Here is a 22854-nt window from a genome sequence, read left to right as displayed (position 1 = left end):
ACTCTGATTTAATCCAAAGTAGAAAGTCGACATCATACTTAAGTTGGGTCCTGAGTTACACATTCATCACCATCACACTATTGTGAAAGGGTCTGTTAGTGTGGAGGACCAAGGAAGGGATCATTGTCAAGCACATTAAACAAGGGGCTGGATGCCATGGCTCATGCCTGTAATCCCAGCACTTTGGGAGGGGGAGGCTGGTGGATCAACTTGAAGTCAGGAGTTCGAGAGCAGCCTGGCCAACATGGTAAAACCCCATCTGTACTAAAAATACAAAAAAATAGCCAGGCATGGTGACATGCACCTGTAATTCCAGCTACTTGGGAGGCTGAGGCATGAGAATCGCTTGAACTTGGGAGGCAGAGGTTGTAGTGAGCCGAGATCGCACTGCTGCACTCCAGTCTGGGTGACTGAGTGAGACGCTGTCTCTAAAAAAAACAAGGGACACCTTGTCTGGTGTAACTACTAGTCTAAGAAATTGAGTAACGAGATGGACAGAGATCTTAGGGATGTATATTAAACAAATAAATGGCTTGAGTTTTTACATTAAATACATTCAAAGGACTGAAGGCATTTAGTTAGGTGGGACAGACCCGAGAATAACATTCTTGAGAGACTCAATCTTATTTTAGTGAGGGGATGTGTCTCTGAGGCTCCCAGGGGAAAATTGGGCCTAGGGGAGCAGGGTCTGTGCTCTGTGCATGAGATCAAATTTGATCAAATTTGAGGGAGGGGGACCTCTGTCTGGGAGCTGAGGGATTGAAAGGAGGAGGAGGCCTTGGCAGCCTGAGAAACAGGAGCTACTTAGACTGCAGTGCATGTCTGTAGAGACTGGCCTGTGGGGCCACCAGTGTCACTTAGATGTTTCTGTGCAGGGTAGCAGTGAGCTGAGAGAAGAGTGCCCCCAACACTGGGGAGCTGCTCAGCCAGGGTGCTGCTCATCGGGGGCATGGATGTTGCAAACAGCACTCCCTAAGGTCAGGCAGCACCTCGGAGTGAATTAAATGTCACTGCCACTGATGACAAACAGAAGTCGCTGAAGGCTGGGAAGCTTACGCAGATGTGATGCAGAAATAGGGAATGTGCTGCGAAGGAGGGTAGCAAGAGGAAGAAGGAAAAACAGTACCTTTCACCCTGCTGAAGCAGCAGCCCCGGAGAGGCACAGAATTGGATGGCCTCAGATGTAAAAGTAGCATTTTCTTGTATTGTGTTGAAGCCTTAACACTTTCTCATAGATGAGGTCTTCCTTTACTTGGCACCCTTACAAAAAGTGGGGACTTCATGTTTCCAGTATATAGTTAGTTGGGTGTTTTGGAAACTTCTTTATTTAATATATCCAAGTTAAAATAGTGTATTGTGTCTTTCAACAGCAGAGATTCATGATTTAACAGTATAAGACAAATATCCAGGCAAGCAGTAGACTTTATTTTTGTTTTGCTTTTTGTTTTCTAGGGTTTTTTTGGTCAGCTTTATTGCAAAATTTGCACACAACAGACTGTTTCTAAAGTTTTTGAAATTGCAGACCAGGGTGGTAGCTCATGTCTATAATCCCAATGCGTAGGGAGACTGAGACAGGAGGATTGCTTAAGGCCAGGAGTTGGAGACCAGCCTGGGCAACATAGTGAGACACTATCTCTACAAAAGAAATTTAAATTAGTTGGGTGTAATAGTACAATCCTGTAATCCCAGCTATTCAGGAGGCTGTGGCAGGAGGATCGCTTGAGCCCAGGAAGTTGAGGCTGCAGTGAGCTGTGATCATGCCACTGCACTCTGACCTGGGTGACAGAGACCCTGTCTCTGGGGGAAAAAGGAAAAGAAAAACTACATCCTGAAGATTGAACATAGCTATATTTCATCCTGTGCTGTATAAGTGGCTCTAAGCAGTTTTGATTACATTTTATGACGTGAATCCTTTTAAATGCAATAGGGAAGCTTATTTAAAGAAAGCGATGGCGAATACAGTTGTCAACCAAATGATCTGTTATGTATGTCTGGTATGTATGTATTATGTATCAGAGTGCTTTTCTCCATATCACCTCAGTTTGTTCCTTACAGCGTCCTGTGAGGAAGGGAAGATGCTGTTACTGCTATTTTCTAGGTGAGGAACTGGACTTGAGAGGTGATACAGGGTCAAAACCAGATCCAACCTAGATTGTTAAAGTCAATGGTTCTGTGTATTTGTTTTCTAAGTCTCTATCTGTAACAATGCACTTACTTGAACTGAGGACCCAGGAACCTCCCATGCTTGGTAAGTTTCAGTAGCGGCCCTCTCCCACCGAAATGAGGTCACTAGGGGGTAGATTTGTAACCACCTGTGGTGGGGGCAGCCAGGAGTGTATTCTTCCTCTGGGTTAGGGGCTCCCCCTTTTCCCTCTGGTTCTGGTGTTATCCTCAGCATGAAGTGTGTGGGCTCATGTTCCTGTTTACCTCAGGGAGAATGAGAAACAGTTATGTTACCCCATCAGTGAGTTCTGTCTAAATAGGAATAAAAGTTGTCATAGAGACCTTTAGGGCTAGGACGTTTCATGACCGTGCTTCACTTTTGAATAACAGAGGGGTGACAGCGGTGACCCCATTCAGAGGTCCTCAGGGATGAAGGTAGGCAAGGACAAGTCATGTGCAGGGCACCTTAGAGGGCCTTCAGAAGATGGAAAGTGGCTCCTGGCTGAACATTCAGATTTGATTCTGTAAACGGAATTGAACATAACTTACAAAGAGACTGAGTCCTGCAGTTGGAAGTTGATGCTTAGATTAGTAGCCTGTGTTTTCACAGCTTCTAAGTTGTGCATTGTAATTGTGTGACAAAGTATGTGATTACTTGGGGGGTCCATAATTGCTTGTGTTTTTACTTGATGTATTTGAAAACAGGAAAATGATTTTGCCAAAATGTGTCTTACTTTAGTTAAGATGAAATGTACCTTATTGTGAGTTTCTGAAGATTGCAAAAGCTTGTCAGTTTAGTTTTTGGGGTCCCATTGGTGAGGGCACCCCTCTTTACCTCACTCAAATCAGCTCTTCACATGTATTCCAAGAAACTAGAGGGCATGCTAAGAGGTGTTTCTCAACAAAGGGTTTGTGCTCAGATGCGGTTGGTTGTAGCTGAGGAATCTGACTGCGGACTTTCCCAGAGCCTTGGTGTGCTGATGGGGCACTGTGAGCGAGGGGCTGCAGTTGGACCACTTTCAATCCTGTTTGACCCTAGAACTCTTTTTAGCCTATTTATGGGTCCGCAGACTTTCTCTGTAAAGGGCCAGAGAGCACGTGTGTGGCTTTGTGAGCCATAAGGTCTCTTGTTACAACTACTTAAGGCTGCCATTTCAGCAAGAAAGTAGCCATATTCGAGTGGCCATGGCTGTGTTCCAGTAAAACTTTAGTTGTAAAGACTGGTGTCTGAGGACTTGACCCATGGGCTGCAATTTGGTGACTCTGATATAACGTGGGACTTAATTCTCTGAGCACCCCTTGGGGAGCACTGGCCTGCCACGGCTGCAGAGACAGCTTTAAGGACAACAGCAGCAGGGCAAGTTTCCCCAGCTGCATGAAGTGGAGCCAAGAGAGCCCAGGTGAGCAGCAGGCTTGCACGGGTCTCCTGTCTTGGAGCACTTCAGAGCTTAGCAGGGTCCTCTCCCTCTGTCTTTTTTGTTCTATGGATGACTTGATTTAAAATCAGACGAGTTTATCAGAAAGTCAGGTGACCCTCTGCATTTTTCTTTGTTCTTTTGCTTTGTGTTGACCCCGGTGGCCCACATGGTATTTCTCATCCCTCTTTGTCGTCTCAGGCTCTAGGCTTCCTCCCCTTCCTGTGACACCAGAAGGTGAGAGTCAGCAAGAACTCTAGAGCCTTTCTACAGCCCTTTTCCCAGTGCTTCCCTCCCCAGGGACAGCGCCTGACAGCTAGTAGGCCCTCAGGAAATATTTGAGGGAATTGGTGAAAGAGTTATATGGTATTTGTCCCTTAAAGTTCTCATCATTTTCTTGTTAAGATTTCACTTTTAAGCAAATTGCCACCTATCTTCAAGTTGGGTCTGTTATTTGCTTCCGTAATCCAAGTTCCATACCCATGGTATCCCACCCGGTCACCAAACCAGCTGGCCTTAGGAGTGCTGGGGCCAGAGCATGTTTGGGGCAAGTTATATCAGCTCTCTGAGCTCAAAGTCTCCTCATCTGTAACATGGAGATAATAACAATTCCCATCTCAGGGTGGTTATGAGGGTGGCCTGAGATGATGTATGTCTGACATCTGCGCTCAATGAGAACTGACACTGGCGTTAACCAAGGACGTTGTTATACCGTATAGTCCTAGGACTTACTGGGAGTGCTAGTCTGATTGGACCAAGACCTGTTTCTCAGCAGTTCTGGAAAGGACAGAAGCCATGTGCTCATATCCCCAGAAACCAGTGTGCAGGCACGCGTGTGGTAGTGTAACACATACATAGCCGGGAATTCTGTCATCTATACCATTGACTCTGTCTCCATTTTTTATTGTATTTTTAAAATAGGAATATGATGGCCATGAAATTTTAAAATTAGGAGAACTTAAATGGTGTCGTGTGTTCCGAAATTTTTCTTTTAAATCAGATCAGGATGTACACTGAAAATTGATAATTTTGAAGCATATTTCATGGACTGATTAAGCAGCAGACAAGTATGTGATTCTGTTTCTTTACTGTGTGTAATTTATCTTGAGGTACCTGTTAAGCAGTAGCAGTGTACACAGGATTGTGATAGATAGATGCCTGTGAGTAACTTAGAACCATCTTGACAAGATGAAACCTCGAGGCAAAACTTAAGGAAAGAATACAGAAATGCAGTTAAGTGCCAAAACTCTGGAACCAGAAAGGGTGATCTGAATAAGTCTTCATTTGCTCCCTCCCCTGTTTCCTGAGTGTCCCCGTGTGCGGAAGTCCAGGGCTGCATGCCCCAGTGGGAGGCAGGCCCTGGCATGGTTGAGGAGCCCTGGGCTCCTGTGACAGCCCTCCTGCTGAGTCAGCACAGAGCCAGGAGTTGGGGAAGCCTGCCTGTTTTCCATGCGTTCCTGGCTGTTGGGGAAAGCACCCTGACCATGACAGTTTGTTTCCTGGGGTATCGTTGTAGGCCCATGGCTTGCTTGCATCTGAGTCGTCTTCTGGTTGTCCCCAGACAGTCTCTCCTAAGCTCTGAAACTCCTGGCCATGCCATCTGCTTTTTAGCACATGTGCCCAGCGTTCCCTTTAGTCCTCTCTGAGGCCTTTTCCTTGCAGTGCATCCCTCCAGATACACTCCTTGCTTTAACTGGAAAAGGATGCTACTCTTCCCAGTCAGTCTCAAACTTGGCTTTCAGGAAAATTCTCCCATTGCCTGAGTCTTTGATGCAGAAATGTAAGCCTTGGGAGCAGTGCCTGTGGGGGCTTTTGCCTGTTCTCCTTTGCCTGGGGCTGTGCTCTGCTGACAGGGGTGCCACAATAGGCCACGAGCAGAGTCCCTGGGGCGTCCTGGAGTGGTCAGGACTTGAAGAGATTTGAGCATGGGCACACAAATCAAATTGGGGAAGGCTGTGTGAAAGGCACGGAAGTAAACAAAAGTGGCCCCTCTCTTTTTAAAGTTTTTTTTTATTAATTTCCTAGACAGTATAGGCAGTGACTGTGGCTGTATTTAAAATACTGCCTTTAGGGTGTTTTCTGGTTCTAAATTTAGGAAGCAAGGCTATTTTTGAGCTCTGTCTCCAAAAGTTGAATTCCTTTTAAAACTTACCCTTAAGAAAGATTTGGATATTATCCCGTGTGACATTTTCCCCCGTGTTTCATTTCCATTAATCAAAAGACTGTTTAGTTGAACCATGGCTAAGAATAGTAAAATCTAATGGGGAAAATAATTCTACATGATTAAATCTGACTTTACTTTCCCATTTCTAGGTGTCCTGTCTGCTGTTGTTTGAAAATGTCTTAATTTGCCTTTCTAATATGCCTGTACTATGCTGTATACAGTAGGTGTATCTTCCAGTTGCACCTAATTCAACCTTTCAAATTTGAATAATCCGTGATAAGGAGAGAAAACTAGCTGGAGTTGTACAATTCTGTTGTAAAGCAAATCTTTTTATAATTCAGAAGCTGCTTCTCCTCCCCCTAGGTTGGATTTTTCTTATTAAAACTGCACCACCTAAACATGTTTTAACTTTATGGTTAAAATAACCAGTGAAATAGAAAAATAAGTCACTATTCTCTATGATAACCTGTAGAGAAGGCTTGTACAACATTTAAATAAGGAGATTTGGGTATTTGATTACAAACTGAATGAGGACATTCAGGAGCTATAGAAATTTATCAGGTAATTAGGGTTTGCTTAGACAATTATGGACTCTACGAGTTTGACCCATTTGCTTTGGATTAAAATATTTTGAGTATTTGTCACCTGATTAAAAGTAGAACCTTCTAACCGTGAGTCACAGTTGAAGGAAATGTCAGAGCTTTTTATACTGGGAGGCGGTCAGTGTAGTGCTGAGGAGGGAGCTCTGGCTCCTGCTCAGAGTGGACTCTTGAGTCCCAGCTCCCAGCTCATCAACGCTGTGACTTGGACTGGTGACATCACATTTGAGTTTTGCAGGGTGGGGTGTATGTGTGTGTGAGAGAGAGACACACAGAGAGGGAGATCTCTAAAAGGGACTTTTTTTTTTTTTTTTTTTTTTTTCGAGACGGAGTCTCGCTCTGTTGCCCAGGCTGGAGTGCAGTGGCCGGATCTCAGCTCACTGCAAGCTCCGCCTCCCGGGTTTATGCCATTCTCCTGCCTCAGCCTCCGGAGTAGCTGGGACTACAGGCGCCCGCCACCTCGCCCGGCTAGTTTTTTGTATTTTTTAGTAGAGACAGGGTTTCACCGTGTTAGCCAGTATGGTCTCGATCTCCTGACCTCGTGATCCGCCCGTCTCGGCCTCCCAAAGTGCTGGGATTACAGGCTTGAGCCACCGCGCCTGGCCTAAAAGGGACTTTTTACCCTGCAATATTCCATTTCTCTTCTCTTCTCCCCTTCCTTCCTTCCTTCCTTCCTTCCATCCTTTCCGTCTTTCTTTTCTTTTCCTCCCTCCCTTCTTTCCTTCTTTCTTTTCTTTTCTCTTTTTTCTTTTCTTTCTTTTCTCTTCTCTACTGTACTCTACTCTTCTTCTTTCCATTGGGGTCTTGCTTGCCCAAGCTGGTCTTGAACTCCCAGCCTCCAGCAGTCCTCCTGCCTCAGCCTCCTGAGTAGCTGGGATTACTGGTGTGGGATGGAGTCACTGTGCCTGGCTCTGTTTCTGCTTACTATGATTAGCTTGGTACATTGGGCTACTAGGGTGCCTGGCATATAGCAGGTTGAGGCAGCTGTTATTATTGTTTAATTGTATGGGAAAACATGAGCCGTTACCTACCTCTTGGGCCAGTGAGGACGGAGATGATGTAGCCTGACCCAGAATCAGGAGGCTTCTTACTGAGTACATGGGAAGCTTCTGCCCCTACCTATTTGGCTTCCAGTACCAGCTCTAGTGCAGTTTGGGAACCAGTTTGTAAGAAAATGAATTAAGAGCTAAGATTCGAGAATCTTACAAAATGGGTAATCGTTTGACTCATTTTACTGCGTCTGTGTTTGCAGTTCAACTGTTCTTTATTGGAAAATTGAACTCTTAATTAAATGGAACTGTGTTTCTAGTTATTGCTTCAGAACAAGGGCTTGATTTAGATTAGGACTTAGAGAAAAGGGAAAAGTGAATGCAGAGAAATTATAAACATAGTATTTTATTGAAAACAGAGTTGGAGAGAAAATGGCCTTGGGATCACTGTCCAGTTTGGTCAGAAGGAATACCAGTGAAACTCAATTTCCTCCCGGGCTCAGCTACACAGATCTTGAAAGGAACAGATTCAGCTCTGTGCTGTACTGTAAGACTTTTCTCTTCCTGCAGATTCATAATAGGAAATTCTTTAAATGGAGGTTACTGTTTTACTGTTCTCCTAGATTCGGTGTGATTATTTTTTTTTTATAAGTAAAAGTTACCCCGTGGTGGACAAAGAATTTTTCCCCTAATTTGTGGATATCTTTACTTAAATCTGATTTACATATTCAGTAAGTCACATTTATTGAAAATAACAGAAAGACATAAAATATTGATAGATTTTCTGTGTCATTGTGGTTGTTCCTCTACTACCGTGGGAATCGGTTTTTGTTTGAAGAGCACACCTGCCCATAGTTGAACTTCTGTTGAAAAGTCTCTGAGGGAATCATTTGAATGATGGCGAGAGAATCAAGTGTTTTGCTTTCACTGATGGCTTTCTCAGTCACTGAAACTTAGGGGAGAATGGATTCTTTCCCAGCAGGAAGAGGGTGGATTGAGATGTTTCCTTTTTCTGGGATGCCTTTGTTCTCAGGATGCCCTCCAAGCCAGCGCTGTCCAGTGGTCCTTTTTGGGAGGGTGGCTCTATGTTGTATCTGTATGACATGGTACTGGAACCGCGAGCCATGTGTGGCTGTTGAGTACTTGAATTGTGATTAGTGTGACTTAGGAACTGAATTTTAAATGTTATTTGATTTAAGTAAATGAAGATAGCCACATATGGTTAGTCGCTACGGTATTGGACTGCACAACTGTAAGTACGTTTACTTATCCTGTTTGTCTAGAGTTTTCTTTAAGATATGTATCACCTAGATATTTATGACAAAGTTCCTTTAAAACGATCATTTTTTAAAGATGCAAGACTCCAAAAAAACAAATGATGAAAGACTCCTTCAAAAATATTCATGGCTTAGGTCACGCTCTTCAGGATTATTCACTAATTTAGAAAATATTTGTTATGCTGTGGTGTAGGCCCTAGCGATCCAGTGGGGACGTGACAGGCCCCGTCTCTGCCCTCATGGGTGGTGATGGATACTGGACAGGTAACCGCAGTCAGGTGTGACCTTGGAGGGGACATACTGTGCACTGACTGGGGCACCAGACAGGGTTTGAGCCTGTTTTGAAGGGTATTGGAAGTCCCCGGGGGCTGTGACGTTAGCACTGACACCTGAGGGTGAATAGGAGACAGCAGATAGTACTGTTCCAGGCGGGAGGGAACAGCACACATAGCAGGCATGGAGGACTGACTCTTGTGACAGTTTTTGGGTTATATTCACTGGGCTACCAGAATTTAGGAGGCCTCATGGTTTTGCTTCTGAGAGGGTGGAGACTAAAGGTGTGGTTCTGCCCTGCAGGGGTTGGTTGGGCCTGGGATCCTGTCTTGACTCCTACCACTTCATTCTTTTATTCAGCAAATATTTAAGCACATTTTATGTGTATCACCTGTGGTGATAACAGTGGTGGCAGAAGCTGCTTCTGTCCTCAGGGAACTCTGAGTTGTGTGGTGTGGGTGAGCAGTTCCGTGGTGCCCACCATTGCCTATAGCATTTCACACCGAGCTCGATGTCTGACTGGAAGGAAGTGGATGCCTCAGGCTGGGTGGTCAGGGAGGCTTGTTGGAGGAAGGACACCGGAGCTCATTGAGGGTGAGTAGAGCTTCAGCTTCGGCATCTGAAGGCGAGGTAACGTCACCAAGGGCCTTGAATGTCAGACCAATGAATCCAGTTTATTTTTTTTTTAGGGCTTATAAAACACAATTAAGTTTTAAAAAAACCCATGTCTGGAGTAATTGGGGGAACTCTTGTGATTTATTTTCCAGAAGTTTAGATTAGCTTTTTCCAAGGTGTATTTTTTCATCCAAGCTCAGGTCTGTAGGGAGAGTAGACAATGCTTTCCCCTCCTGAGCCCCATTTTTGGGAGGAAAAGGGCCCCATGGAAAGCAGCTTAAGAACTGGAGCTAGTGTTTTTATTTAAGATGTTAGGAAATTTTTGTACAATTTTCTTTTAAAAGTTTTTTTAAGTTCTTTTCAGTAGATAATATATTCATATGGTTCAGAATTCCAAAAAAGCAGAGTAATTGGTGAAAACCCTTCCACCTCTCTGATTCTGGTGTCACTGGTCATAGGCAACCAGTGTTAGCTGTTTCTTACATAATCTAGAGATGTACTGTGCGTAGCCAGGCAAATATGGTCTCTTCTTACTCTTTTTGCCCTAAGTAGCCCATTATATGTTATTCTACTATCAGTGCCTTTCAGACTGATAACGCATCTCAGAGCTGTTGGAAATGTTAGTATTAGAAATGCAGGCTTTGTTCTTTTTTTTTTTTTTTTTTTTGAGACGGAGTCTCGCTCTGTCGCCCAGGCTGGAGTGCAGTGGCCAGATCTCAGCTCACTGCAAGCTCCGCCTCCCGGGTTCACGCCATTCTCCTGCCTCAGCCTCCCGAGTAGCTGGGACCACAGGCGCCGCCACCTCGCCCGGCTAATTTTTTGTGTTTTTTTTTTTAGTAGAGATGGGGTTTCGCCGTGTTAGCCAGGATGGTCTCGACCTCCTGACCTTATGATCCGCCCATCTCGGCCTCCCAAAGCGCTGGGATTACAGGCTTGAGCCACCGCGCCCGGCCTGTTCTATTTTTTTTTTTTAATTTATTTTTATTTATTTTGAGACAGGGTCTCACTCTGTCCACCAGGCTGGTGTGCAGTTATGTGATCACAGCTCACTGCAGTGTCCACCTTCTGGACTCAAGCAATCCCACCTCAGCCTCCCAAGTAGCTAGGATGACAGGTGCATGCCACTATGCCTGGCTAATTTTTTTTTTTTTTTTTTAGTAGAGATATGGGGTCTTCCTATGTTGCCTAGGCTGGTCTTGAGCTCCTGGGCTCAAGCAGTCCTTCCACCTCAGCCTCCCAAAGTTTAAGGATTACAGATGTGAGCCACTGTGCTTGGCCCAGGCTTTCTTTTAATTAAGTCTTCTTTTTTAATGGTAAAATGTTTTGGTGCTGCACTTAGATAGATAACACAAAACAATTTTAATGTTTTCACTATATTATATAAATAGGAATAATTGAAGTTTTCTTGTTTTTTGTTTGAGACAGAGTCTTGCTCTGTCTGTCACTTAGGCTGGAGTGCAGTGGTGAGATTATATATAGTTCACTGTAGCCTCAAACTCCTAGGCTCAAGCCATCCTCCCACTTGAGCCTCTATAGTAGCTTGGACTACAGGCATGCACCACCAAGCCCAGATAATTTTTTATTTTTATTTTTGTAGAGACAGGGTCTTGCTATATTGCCTGGGCTTAAAGTTTTTTTTTTTTTTTAAATCCATGTCATCTCAAAGAATATTAGAGGTTTTGTTATTGTCATCAAAATGCATGTCATGCAGCCAGCTCACACAGCAGTTGTGTTTATTGTCTCTCAATTCCTGGAATCGATTCTTAAAATTTCTGGTTTTTATTACCTACCTTACTTAGTATTTGAAATAGAAGTATCTGTGGGTTAGCAACCTATTTCAACGCCAAGCAGATACAGTTTCTTGATTGGTAGGACTTCTAAGAACATTCTCATTAACTCCAGACTTTTTCATTAATTTAGTTAATTAATGTAGAGATTGTAAAACACTGAGTATGACTCAGAAATCCTTTAGAAAAGAAAGGGTAAAATCAGTGAAGCTCCATCAGAAGAGTAGCTGAGTTCCCTGGCATTGCAGATCCAGTTGAGGGAGAGTGATGGGTACTTAGGAGCGAAGACAAGATTGAGAATCAGTAAACAAAGGATTGAGAGCAAAAATGATAATTAGATCTCTTTTAGGGGTAGAAAGAGATATGCTAATGGTGTATATAGGAAATTTCTAGAAGGAAATTTCTAGAAATTGTTTTTCGGGGTTGAGCTAGGGATGTTTTGGGGGCTGTTTTTCATTTTCTTCTGAGTTTTTTTTTTTAAAGCAAAAAACCATAAATGTATTACTTTCATACTGAAAAAAGAAAAACTAGTTAAAAACAAATTCAAAACAAAACATATTTTGGGGGTATATATGTTTTTGTATTGTTTTATTTTTATATTTGTGATTAGGATAATCTGTTAAATGGTGACAAGCAAAGTTTTGGTTAATTCGTGTTGCAAAACCTTTAGACCTGTAATGAGAATTATTTGAACAAAGTACAAATTACCCCTAAGAGGTGCCATCCAGAGATAGGAAAATGTGACTGTTTTAGTGTGGCATCTGATCATCACGTCCTTTGTCACAAGCTCCATTTTTAGCATCATTTTTATATTAGAGGTTTCTTCATTGATTTGCTAGAAGCCACAAGACCTGACAGCCAACTAATTTTTGAGTATTTTGAAATAATGTCAGATTTCCCTATGTGAACATTGGGTACAAAATGTTACATGTCGATTGTCACATCCCTTTAGAAAAAAATACTTACTTTTGAAAAGTTCTTCTTTAAAGTGCCCTTCTTTTCTAGCCTTTTAAGCTTATTTGTACACTAAATACACTTTAAACTAATAGTAAGCCCATTTCAGATTTTATCCTCAAATCATAAACACTCTAACTGGAAACTGGAGCACCGGGAACCATTCCAGGTGTTATCACCTGGTGCTGAAGTTAATCACCTGGACCAGTACACCTCCAGTGGGGGTGCCTTAAAAAAATCAGTTTCTTGGCCGGGTGCTGTGGCTCATGCCTGTAATCCCTGCACTTTGGGAGGCTGAGGTGGGTGGATCATGAGGTCAGGATATTGAGATCATCCTGGCCAACGTGGTGAAACCCCGTCTCTACTAAAATATAAAAATTAGCTGGGCATGGTGGCGTGCACCTGAGTCCCAGCCACTTAGGAGGCTGAGGCAGCAGAATTGCTTGAACCCAGGAGGTGGAGGTTGCAGTGAGCTGAGGTTGCACCACTGCACTTCAGCCTGAGGAGCAGATCGACTCCCATCTCAAAAAAAAAAGTAGTTTCTTTAATTACTTAAACTAGTAGTTCGTTCACATGGCTCAGAAAACTCAGAGGACAAAACTTGTAGAGAGAGCCACCTTCCACCTAGTTCCTGCCAGGTAACCACTGGAAGTAGTGCTGTCTTCCAGGGTTTATCTGCATTCAGGCAGACACTGTTGTCTCATAGTTCTCTCTTCCCCTTTCCTGCCTTTTTCTTCTTAACTGAGGTAGCATAGTGTACACATGGCTGCATACCTTTATTGTCTTCTTATAGTTGCCTACCATTCCATTATGTGAGCTGTGCCATAATTGCTTTAATCCTGTCCCCACTGATCGACATTTAGGTTATTTCCAGTCTTGTCTTCTCACAAACAGAGCTTTAATGAATAGCCTTGTAAAGTTATGCAGGCAAGCAAATCTATGGAACAGATTCATAGAGATGGAATTAGTGGTTAAAAGGCATATGCATTTATAGTTTTGATCATAGCAGATTTTCCTTCAAGAGCCTGTGTGTTGGTAGAGTCTTAAAATGTGAAAAGCAGGCCGGGCGCAGTGGCTCATGCCTCTAATCCCAGCACCTTGGGAGGCTGAGGCAGACGGATCACGAGGTCAGGAGATCGAGACCATCCTGGCTAACACGGTGAAACCCTGTCTCTACTGAAAATACAAAAAAAATTAGCTGGGCACGGTGGCGTGTGCCTGTAGTCCCAGCTACTTGGGAAGCTGAAGCAGGAGGATGGCCTGAACCCGGTAGGTGGAGGTTGCAGTGAGCCGAGATCTTGCCACTGCACTCCAGCCTGGGCGACAAAACAAGAGTCCATCTCAGAAAAAAAAAAAATGTGAAAAGCAGCACATATATATTCTCAGTATATACATTGTTAGATATGTTGCAGATATTCTTTTTTTGAGATGGAGTCTTGCTCTGTTGCCTAGGCTGGAGTGCGTTGGCATGATCTTGGCTCACTGCAGCCTCCGCCTGTTGGGTTCAGGTGATTCTGGTGCCTCAGCCTCCTGGGATTACAGGCATGTGCTACCATGCCCCGCTAATTTTTGCATTTTTAGTAGAGGAGGGGTTTTGCCATGTTGGCCAGGCTGGTCTCGAACGCCTGACCTCAGGTGACCTGCCTGCCTTGGCCTCCCACAGTGCTGGGATTACAGGTTTGAACCACCGTGCCCAGCCACAAATACTCTTTATCAGCATAATCTGTGATGAGTAACACTAAGGTTGTTCTTCAGCTTGTGATTCTCCATGTTGTGCTTCTTAGTTGTTTCTGAATTCTCTCATTTTATGGTGTACCTTATTATTATTATTTTGAGTCAGGGTCTCACTGTCACCCAAGCTGGAGTGCAGTGAGGTGATCTGGGCTCACTGCAGCCTCCATCTCCCAGGCTCAAGCAATTCTCTCATCTCAGCCTCGTGAGCAGCTAGGACTACAGGCACGTACCACCATGCCTGGCTAATTTTTGTACTTTTTTTTTTTATAGAGACCAGGTTTTGCTATGTTGTCCAGACTGGTCTTGAACTCCTGGACATAAGCAGTTCACCCGCGTCGGCTTCCCAAAGTGTCGGGATTACAGGCGTGAGCCACTATATCTGGTCCTGGCATACTTTTTGGACATAAGACATTCATTTTCTGTTTGTGGCTCTCAAATAGCCCGCACGCCTCCACGTGTTCGTTGTACATGGAATTGGCACTTCCAAGTCTACTTTCACGTCTGGAATATGCTCTTTCCCCCTTTCTTGACTTCTTGTTGCCGCCTGCCAGCTACATCTCACAGCATTTGGGGCAGAGGACCTGGTCTCTGGATGTCCGTTTGCTTAATCTTATGGTATGGCTGGGGAGTCTGAGGTGGTTGGGAATCTGGGGTCTGGGGCTGCTTCTGCAAAGGCTAGATCCTAGCTCGGCCCCAACATTCTTCCTCCTCCAGAACTATTCTTGGCTGGAGAATCCTCCCCCTGTAAGCAGGGTGGACAGGCGGCTGACTATAGCACCTCTCCGGGGTCTGGTGCCCCCCTCAGCTCTGGTGGTGGTCAGCAGTCAACCCCTTTTTGCTCTCCTGTCCCAGATAATTGGGCTAATGTGCAGGGGCTGCTAGGTCATTACTGTGTTCTGGTGGGAGCTGGCTGCTATGACAGCCACCTTCTGTTCCACCCTTGTACCCACCCTTCAGGGCTGAGAGAGGCAGCACGCAAACCATGTTGAGGAAACTAACATTGTCTTGGCTGTCTGGGGATGGCACTTTCCTGTGACTTATAAGTGCACCAAATAAAAATAGACTGGCTGCATTTCCAGGACAGTTTAGGGTCCCAGGTGACAAAGAACTTTGAATAAGGACTGTCTTGGGTTTTTTTTTTTTTTGAGACAGAATCTTGCTCTGTCACCCAGGCTGGAGTGCAGTGGCATGAGCTCGGCTTACGGTAGCCTCTGCCTCCCGAGTTCAGCAATTCTCCGGTGTCACCCTCCCAGGTAACTAGGATTACAGGCACCCACCATCACGCCTGGCTGATTTTTGTATTTTTAGTAGAGATGAGGTTTTACCATGTTGGCCAGGCTGGTCTTGTTCTCCTGACCTCAGGTCATCTGCCCACCTGGGCTTCCTAAAATACTGGAATTACAGGCATGAGCTACTGTGCCTGGCCCTGTCTTGCTTGGGTTCTTTAAATGGAAGGTAAATAGCAATCATTCAGCGAAGCAGGATGTTTTTGATACCTGATACCCCATGAAGTGCATTTGAGAATGAATAAAAAAGCTAAAATTTTATAATCAATTACACAAAGTAGATTTTACCTTTTCCAGGTAGCATTCTTGAAAATTGTATTAAGTGCTTTTGATAAATCAGATATTTCCCTTCTGATTTACATCACAGTTTCTAAGGTTCTGTAATTTTTATTTCAGTTAGTTTAACCTAATGCCGTAGCTTGATTTCTTTCCCCTACCTTCAAATTTTGAAGTTCATGATGTTTCCATATTAAATGTACTTACTAGGCAGGTTTCCATCTAAAAGAGTCCCCCTGGATGGACCCTTCTGTGACATGAAGAATATCCTGTAATTTAACTTTCAAATAAGAGGCAAACATTGAACAGAGCTTTAGAGGGAAAGGACACTAAGAAAAGACAATTCCAAAGAGGCAGGAACAGAAGACAGCAAGGCAGGCAGGCAGGCAAAGCTGGCTGCTCTGCCGTGGAGAGCTTCAAGGGAAAAACTTCAAGATGGCAGGAGCCCCTCAATAGCTACGAATTCGATACAGTGGGAAGGGCCTCACTTTGGTAGATATGTGGATCTGATACAGTAGGAAGAACTTCACTAGAATGTACTATATGATGAATGGACTCCTTGGGGAAGATCATTGTTAATGTCCACTTAAATATTGTTCATCATACAAAACACAGCATATGACAGGAAAACAAGAAAACCCGAATTCTAGGCTCTAGTATAAATGTTAAGTGCTGTCTTGAGGGCTTTAAGACAATTCAGTTTATTAAACCTAAATTTAATGACGCAAGATTGTGTCACTGCACTCCAGCCTGGGCGACAGAGCAGGACTGCCTACCGTAGTGAGGCCCTTCCCACTGTATGGAACTCGTACCTACCCTGGGGTTCCTGCCATCTTGGAGTTTTTCCCTTGAAGCTCCCCACACCAGAGCAGCCAGCTCTGCCTGCCTGCCTTGCTGTCTTCTGTCTCTGTCTCTTTGGAATTGTCTTTTCTTAGTGTCCTTTCCCTCTAAAGTTCTGCTCAGAATTTGCCTCTTATTTGAAGCCTTTCCTACTTTTGTTCACTACCTTATTCCACTTGGCTGTAAAATATGACATACGTGTTAATCAGTTTAAGTTTGTGACTTGGTGTCCATGGGCTGTCTTCCTGAATTAGAGTACGGTCCTCTGGGGAGGCCGACTTCTATTCTAGTCTCAAACCAGCCAATCCTGCACTGAGTGAGGGCCGCTGAGCAGTGACTTGCAGTGACTTGCTTCCTTCTGGAGGGTGGGGGCTGCCAGCCAAGCTCCCTGGCTCTTCAGCAGATCACTGATTCTGAGGAGGGGCAAGACTTAGTCAAGATAAGATCACTGTTGAGAGTGAAGTACAACCTCATTATTCTGTTCTAATTAGGGGTTGGTGTGTTTGCATAAAAGAAGCCTGAATTACAGAAGATTTTAGAAGGAGGTTGCTTTAATTATTTCCTAATAGTCATTGTAAAAAAAGAAAAAAAGTTAGATGTCTTTTGGGAACTTGTTTAAATGCCTAGATAAAAATTACTTACGATGGCATAAATATTAATAAAACAGCTTTTCTCTTTCCTTTTTTTTCTTTTTTGGTATGGAGAGTTATTCCGTTATATATTTTTTTGTATAATCCCCAAGAACTTTCAAAGCAAAGTAACCTTTAATTCTACTAGAATTGCCAGAGATCACCAGGGTTGAGTTTATTAGCAAGTCACTACCATTGATAAGTAGTGACTGTTGAGCGCCTGCTCTGTACCAGCCCTGTGGGGCCAGGTTCTTACAGGCTTTGGCTGGTTCAGCCCTCGTAGGTGCCTTGGGAGGTGGGCTTGGGACAGTGATAATAATGACTAATATTTTTTGAGTCATTACTGCATGCCAGGCTCAGTGCTAAATGCTGTATGGTTTAATTCTTTGATCAACGATCCTGTGAAGCAGATGCTACTGTCCTTCCATTTTATTTTATTTTATTTTATTTTGTTATGTTATGTTATGTTATGTTATGTTATGTTATGTTATGTTATTTGAGACAGAGTTTTGCCCTTGTTGCCCAGGCTGGAGTGCAGTGGCGCAATCTTGGCTCACTGCAACCTCCACCTCCCGGTGATTCTCCTGCCTCAGCTTCCTGAGTAGCTGGGATTATAGGCACCTGCCACCATGCCCAGCTAATTTTTTGTATTTTTTAGTATTTTTAGTAGAGATGGGGTTTCACCATGTTGGCTAGGCTGGTTTCGAACTCCTGACCATAGGTGATGCACCCGTCTTGGCCTCCCAAAGTGCTGGGATTATAGGCGTGAGCCACTGCACCCAACTGTCCTTCCATTTTAGAGCTAAGGAGCAGTATACAGGGAGGCAGTAGCCGTGATGACAGCTGTGATCTGAACCAGGGCTTGGTTGAGTACTTTTCTCACTACACCAGACTGCACTTCCTGTGTCCGTAGTGTCTAATTAGTAAGAGATCAGTAAACACACCGAGAGCCTAGTGTGGCCTCCAGGTCATTGAACAATAATAATAATGCTGTGAATCCTTCCACCACTCTCTAGATTCCTCATCTTTAGATGTGAACTTTTTCAGGATGCTTTGCCCTTGCTGGATCAAGTTTTTTGTATGTAGATTTTTTCCTTCAAATTTTAATTAACAAATAAAAATTGCATGTATTTATAATATACAACATGATGTTTTGAAATATCTATACATTGTGGATTGGCTAAATTGAGCTAAGTAACATATGCATTACCTCTTCCTGTGTCTAGTGTTAATTTAGAAATTAAAAATTTTTTTTGGAGCCACAGTGGCACATGCCAGCAGTCTTGGCTACTTGGGAGGCTGAGGCAGGAGGATTGTCTGAGTCCAGGAGTTTAGGAGTTTGAAGCTGCATTGAACCGTGATCACACTTGTGAATGACCACTGCACTCCAGTCTGGGCAGCACAGACCCCATCTCTTAAGAAAAAATTCCTTTTGGAAGTTTTTCGAGGGTAGGTAAATAGGTGAATAAAAATGTGTAACTTTTGAAAGATTTAATAGAAGCATTTGAGTAGTCAGGGTTGTAGTACAAGTCTGAGGATGTAGGGAAAAATCAGGTTTCTCCTATACTCATTTATTTCTATATTCAGTGTCAACAGTCAATACAGAACACTTCTGGGACCAGATTTGTGGAGGTTCCCCCAGCCACACACATACACTGAGTAAGCACTTGGTACTGCAGCAGGCACCAGCTGACATGTAGATGGTGTCAGATCACCCGGTTGAGGGCTCAGTCCCCAAGACTGCTCCCGCCCCCTGCCGTTTACAAGCCCCAAGTTGTTTTACCTGTGCTTCTGATTGGCTATAAATAGGGTTCCCACAGGCCCCTCCTTGGGTTCAATTAATTTGCTAGAGCAGTTGACAGAGCTCAAGGAAACATGTTTACGGGTTTTTTTTTTTATCGTAAAAGATATTAAGAAGGATACCACTGAATATCAGGTGATAGGGCAAGGCATGTGAGAGGGCCATGTAGCTTTTTTGCCCCCCTCCAGGTATGCCACTCTTCAGGAACCTCCATGTGTTCAGCTATCTGGAAGCTCTCTGAACCCTCTACTTTTGGGTTTTTATGGAGGCTTCATTACATAGGCATGATTGATAAACCAGTGGCCGTTGGTTATCAGCTTAATTTAACATTTCTCCCTTCCTGGGAAATTAAGGATGGGCTGAAAGTCCCAGTCCTCTAATCAGTCATGCCTTGGTCTTCCTGGTGACCAGCTCCCATCCGAAGCTATCTAGGGGCTGCCAGCCATCAGTCAATTCGTGAGCATACAGAAAGACATTACTGGCTGGGTGTCGTGGCTCACACCTGTAATCCTAGCACTTTGTGAGGCTGAGGCGGGTGGATCACCTGAGATTGGGAGTTCTAGACCAGCCTGACCAACGTGGTGAAACCCTGTCTCTACTAAAAATACAAAAAATTAGCCGGGCGTGATGGTATGCGCCTGTAATCCTAGCTACTTGGGAGGCTGAGGCGGGAGAATCATTTGAATCCGGGAAGTAGAGGCTACAGTGAGCCAAGATCTTGCCACTGCACTCCAGTCTAGGCGACAGAGCCAAAAAAAAAAAAAAAAAAACGAAACCAAAAAAAAAAAAACCTGCTTTGGAGAGTCCCAGGATTTTAGGAGTGGTATGCCAGAGACAGGGTGGAAGACCAAATACATATTCACGGTATTACAAAAGTAATGCAAAAGACAATCTAAAGAAACCATGAAAAAAAAATCTAAAGAAAGGAGACCTTTTTCACAGGAAATAGGGATGTGAGAGAGAAATTAGGAGTGGGTGAGGAAGATAAAATATGTGTGGGAGGGAAAGCAGAGAAATATGAACACATCACAAAACAGCATCTGAACTCTTACTTGCTTATTTCTCACACTACTGTTGCTCATTCCACATTATGCCATTTACTCTGTGTATCAGTTCTAGGGTTGGGGTTCATTGATGCTGAGTTTGTAGTCAAAGACTGAAATATACTTGGGTGGTCCCCTAAAAGGTAAAGAGGGCAATAGGAAAAAGTCTTAAAGAGAAAGATGAGTTAGTGTAATATTTCTAGAGACCTCTTTATTGTTTCTGTTTTCAGAAAGTAGTAGTAAACGTTAAGATTACTTAAGATTACTGCTTTATATCTTTGACTTGACAGGCAGCTTGTTGATACTGTGTATCCTCTATAATTCGTGCACTCAGACGTGGGTTTATTGAGTGCCTAGTACATACGAAACATTTTATGCTAGGCACTGAGTAGATAAGCAAGACAGGATCCCTGCTTTCAGGGAGCTTACAGCCTCACGCGTTATAACGTGAAGTTGTTAGCATAATTTTAATGCATTATGTCTGTAGGAGCATAAAATAGTTCTTATTTCCAGGAGAAGGTGTGATAAACCAGTCCTGTCCGTACAAATAATTTGGGACTCCAAGTGGAATTTGAAGAAAAAAATAAGGTATTAGGAAAGAAGAGACTATAGAAAACCTGAAGAAAGGTGTGTTTTGTGGATACTTTGGCTGATGCCTTTGACATTTTTTTCAGATGAGACTGTTTTCAAATGTTATTGGCTGCACAGATTGATTTAGCCACCCGCCTGGGGTTTGATTCTAATAGTTCATTCCTTACTTAAGGTGAAATGCTGATTTCTGATCATGATTATTAAGAATGGATCCTGGAACAGATGTGGGTCCCATTTGTCTTTCAGTGTTTAGGAGTGATCCCCATCTGACAGTCTGTGTGTGCGGACTGCCGACTTGGGTTTCCGAGTATAGAAGTGAATGTCTCTCTTCCTTGCTTGGTAAACAGCTTGTCTTTCCTGAGGCTGCCTGAGTTTGGCTGTAACTTTCTCCTTCCTAAGTCCCTATTATTTTCCTCATTCCTCACTGGGTCTTCCCAGCCTTGTATGAGTGTGATAGAAATGGGAAGTGTGTAGCCTCTCTTTACTCTCATTTCAGCTTAATGAAAGGGGTAGACTCCTGGTTGGCAGCCAGGAAGCTCCAAAAGAGAAAATTCCTGTCCGTAGCTATGAAAGTATGACAGGCAGTGTTTGCTATTTGACATTGGCTGGGGAAGTCTCCCTTGAGGTGCAAACACCCTGGGTTCAGGGTGCCCACAGTCTCCTTTGCTTTGCGTTCTCCTGGGCCCCTGGTGACGGTCAGAGAGAAGAGAGCTTACCTGGGACTGGATCGCTGTCAATCCTGAACCTTAGGAACTTCCGATGATACAGATTGCTCTTGCTCAAGCCAAGTGTTGGGACACTTTGGTGTGTAGAAAGCAAAGCTGTGCTGTGTTGCAATATCCTGGCCTGCCTCCTTCACTCCCCTTTGTCAGTTTTTTTGAACTAGGGAATATGAAAATGTGGTGACAGTGATGAATAGAAGGGTGATGGTACGACTATGTGTGCCCCTATCTTGTCTTTTAAAAAGCCACACCTGGCTGGGCGCGGTGGCTCAAGCCTGTAATCCCAGCACTTTGGGAGGCCGAGACAGGCGGATCACTAGGTCAGGAGATTGAGACCATCCTGGCTAACACGGCGAAACCCCGTCTCTACTAAAAACACAAAAAATTAGCCGGGCGAGGTGGCGGCGCCTGTGGTCCCAGCTCCTCGGGAGGCTGAGGCAGGAGAATGGCGTGAACCCGGGAGGCGGAGCTTGCAGTGAGCTGAGATCCGGCCACTGCACTCCATCCAGCCTGGGTGACAGAGCGAGACTCTGTCTCAAAAAAAAAAAAAAAAAAAAAGCCACACCTATATATTTGGCTTTACACATATTCATATGGTGAATTACAGAAGAAAAATCAGTCAACTCTCCCTTCACCCAAACAGCTGGTATGTGTATTTGGACTGAAATAGGATGAAAAAGGGGTCAGGGTGGTCAGAACATAGCAGACCAGTGAAAAACAAAAACACTACCCAGGACAGAAGCCCTGCTTACAATTTGGAAACTTGCCTGTGAATTTGAATTTGGTAAGAACTAGAATAAATCACTAATGAAAACTGATACTCTGAGAGTGGCAGGATGATAGGTGAATTTTTTAACTCTGGGGTGTTGGTACCCTTGTTTTACAGGTGGGGTATGAAGATGCAGAGATGAAGCAGTTTGCCCAAGGATGCAGGATTTGAACTCCTGTGCTCAGCTTCCAGGTGTTCTGTTCCCATTGGCCTACACTGAGGCCAGCCCTGCTGGGTTTCACTAACTACTCTCTGAGTTTGTCTGCTCTTCTGTAGCCTGGCCTCCCTCCCTCTCCTAGGAAGAGTGCTTAGGGATGTTTGAAATAGCCAGTTAGGTCGCCTTTTGCAGATTTTTCCAAACTTAAACATAAAATATTTGGCACTTGTTTGCTTCTGGGTTACAGTGCTTGACATGGTCTCTTCATCCTTGCCCTGGACAGAAAGGAAGGAAAGCTGATCTCTCATGTAATGGCTCCACTTCCTGGTTTAGATGAAGTTTCATTTTTCATGCTCATCAGTTAAGGAACACTGCATTTTTAAGTTATTTTGGACTGCAGTGGCTCATGCCTGTAATTCCAATGCTTTGGGAGACTGAGGTGGGAGTATTTCTTGAGGCCAGGAGTTTGAGACCAGCCTGGGCAACACAGCAAGACCCTGTCTCTACAAAAAAATGATTTTTTAAAATTAGCTGGCAAGCCTGGGAAACATGGTAAAACCCTGTCTCTACAAAACAGTACAAAAATTAGGTGAGTGTGTTGGTGCGAGGCAGAAGCTGCAGTGAGCCTACAACTTGACTGCACTCCAGCCTGGGTGACAGAGCAAGACCCTGTCAAAATAATTAATTAATTCATTAATTAAAAATAAAATAAAAAATGAGCTGTGTGTGGTGGGGTACACCTGTGGTCCCAGCTGTAGGGGGGCTGAAGC

The 22854-nt window shown here is 43.9% G+C and overlaps 1 protein-coding gene and 1 long non-coding RNA gene across 3 annotated transcripts in view; one reads left to right on the top strand and one right to left on the bottom strand.

Annotated features, from left to right (window-relative positions):
* CREBBP (CREB binding protein) overlaps positions 1-22854 on the top strand; it is a 157978-nt gene that overhangs the window by 2856 nt on the left and 132268 nt on the right.
* Positions 678-19592, bottom strand: LOC144337880 (uncharacterized). Its single transcript, XR_013411515.1, has 2 exons — positions 19533-19592; positions 678-1495 (listed from the first exon to the last, which is right to left on the bottom strand). It is a non-coding gene; the product is annotated as an uncharacterized LOC144337880 (long non-coding RNA).

Source organism: Macaca mulatta, chromosome 20, assembly GCF_049350105.2.
Source record: "Macaca mulatta isolate MMU2019108-1 chromosome 20, T2T-MMU8v2.0, whole genome shotgun sequence".
Lineage (NCBI taxonomy): Eukaryota > Metazoa > Chordata > Mammalia > Primates > Cercopithecidae > Macaca > Macaca mulatta.
Note: the sequence above shows the minus strand (reverse complement) of the source record. Positions and strands in the feature narration are given on the sequence as shown.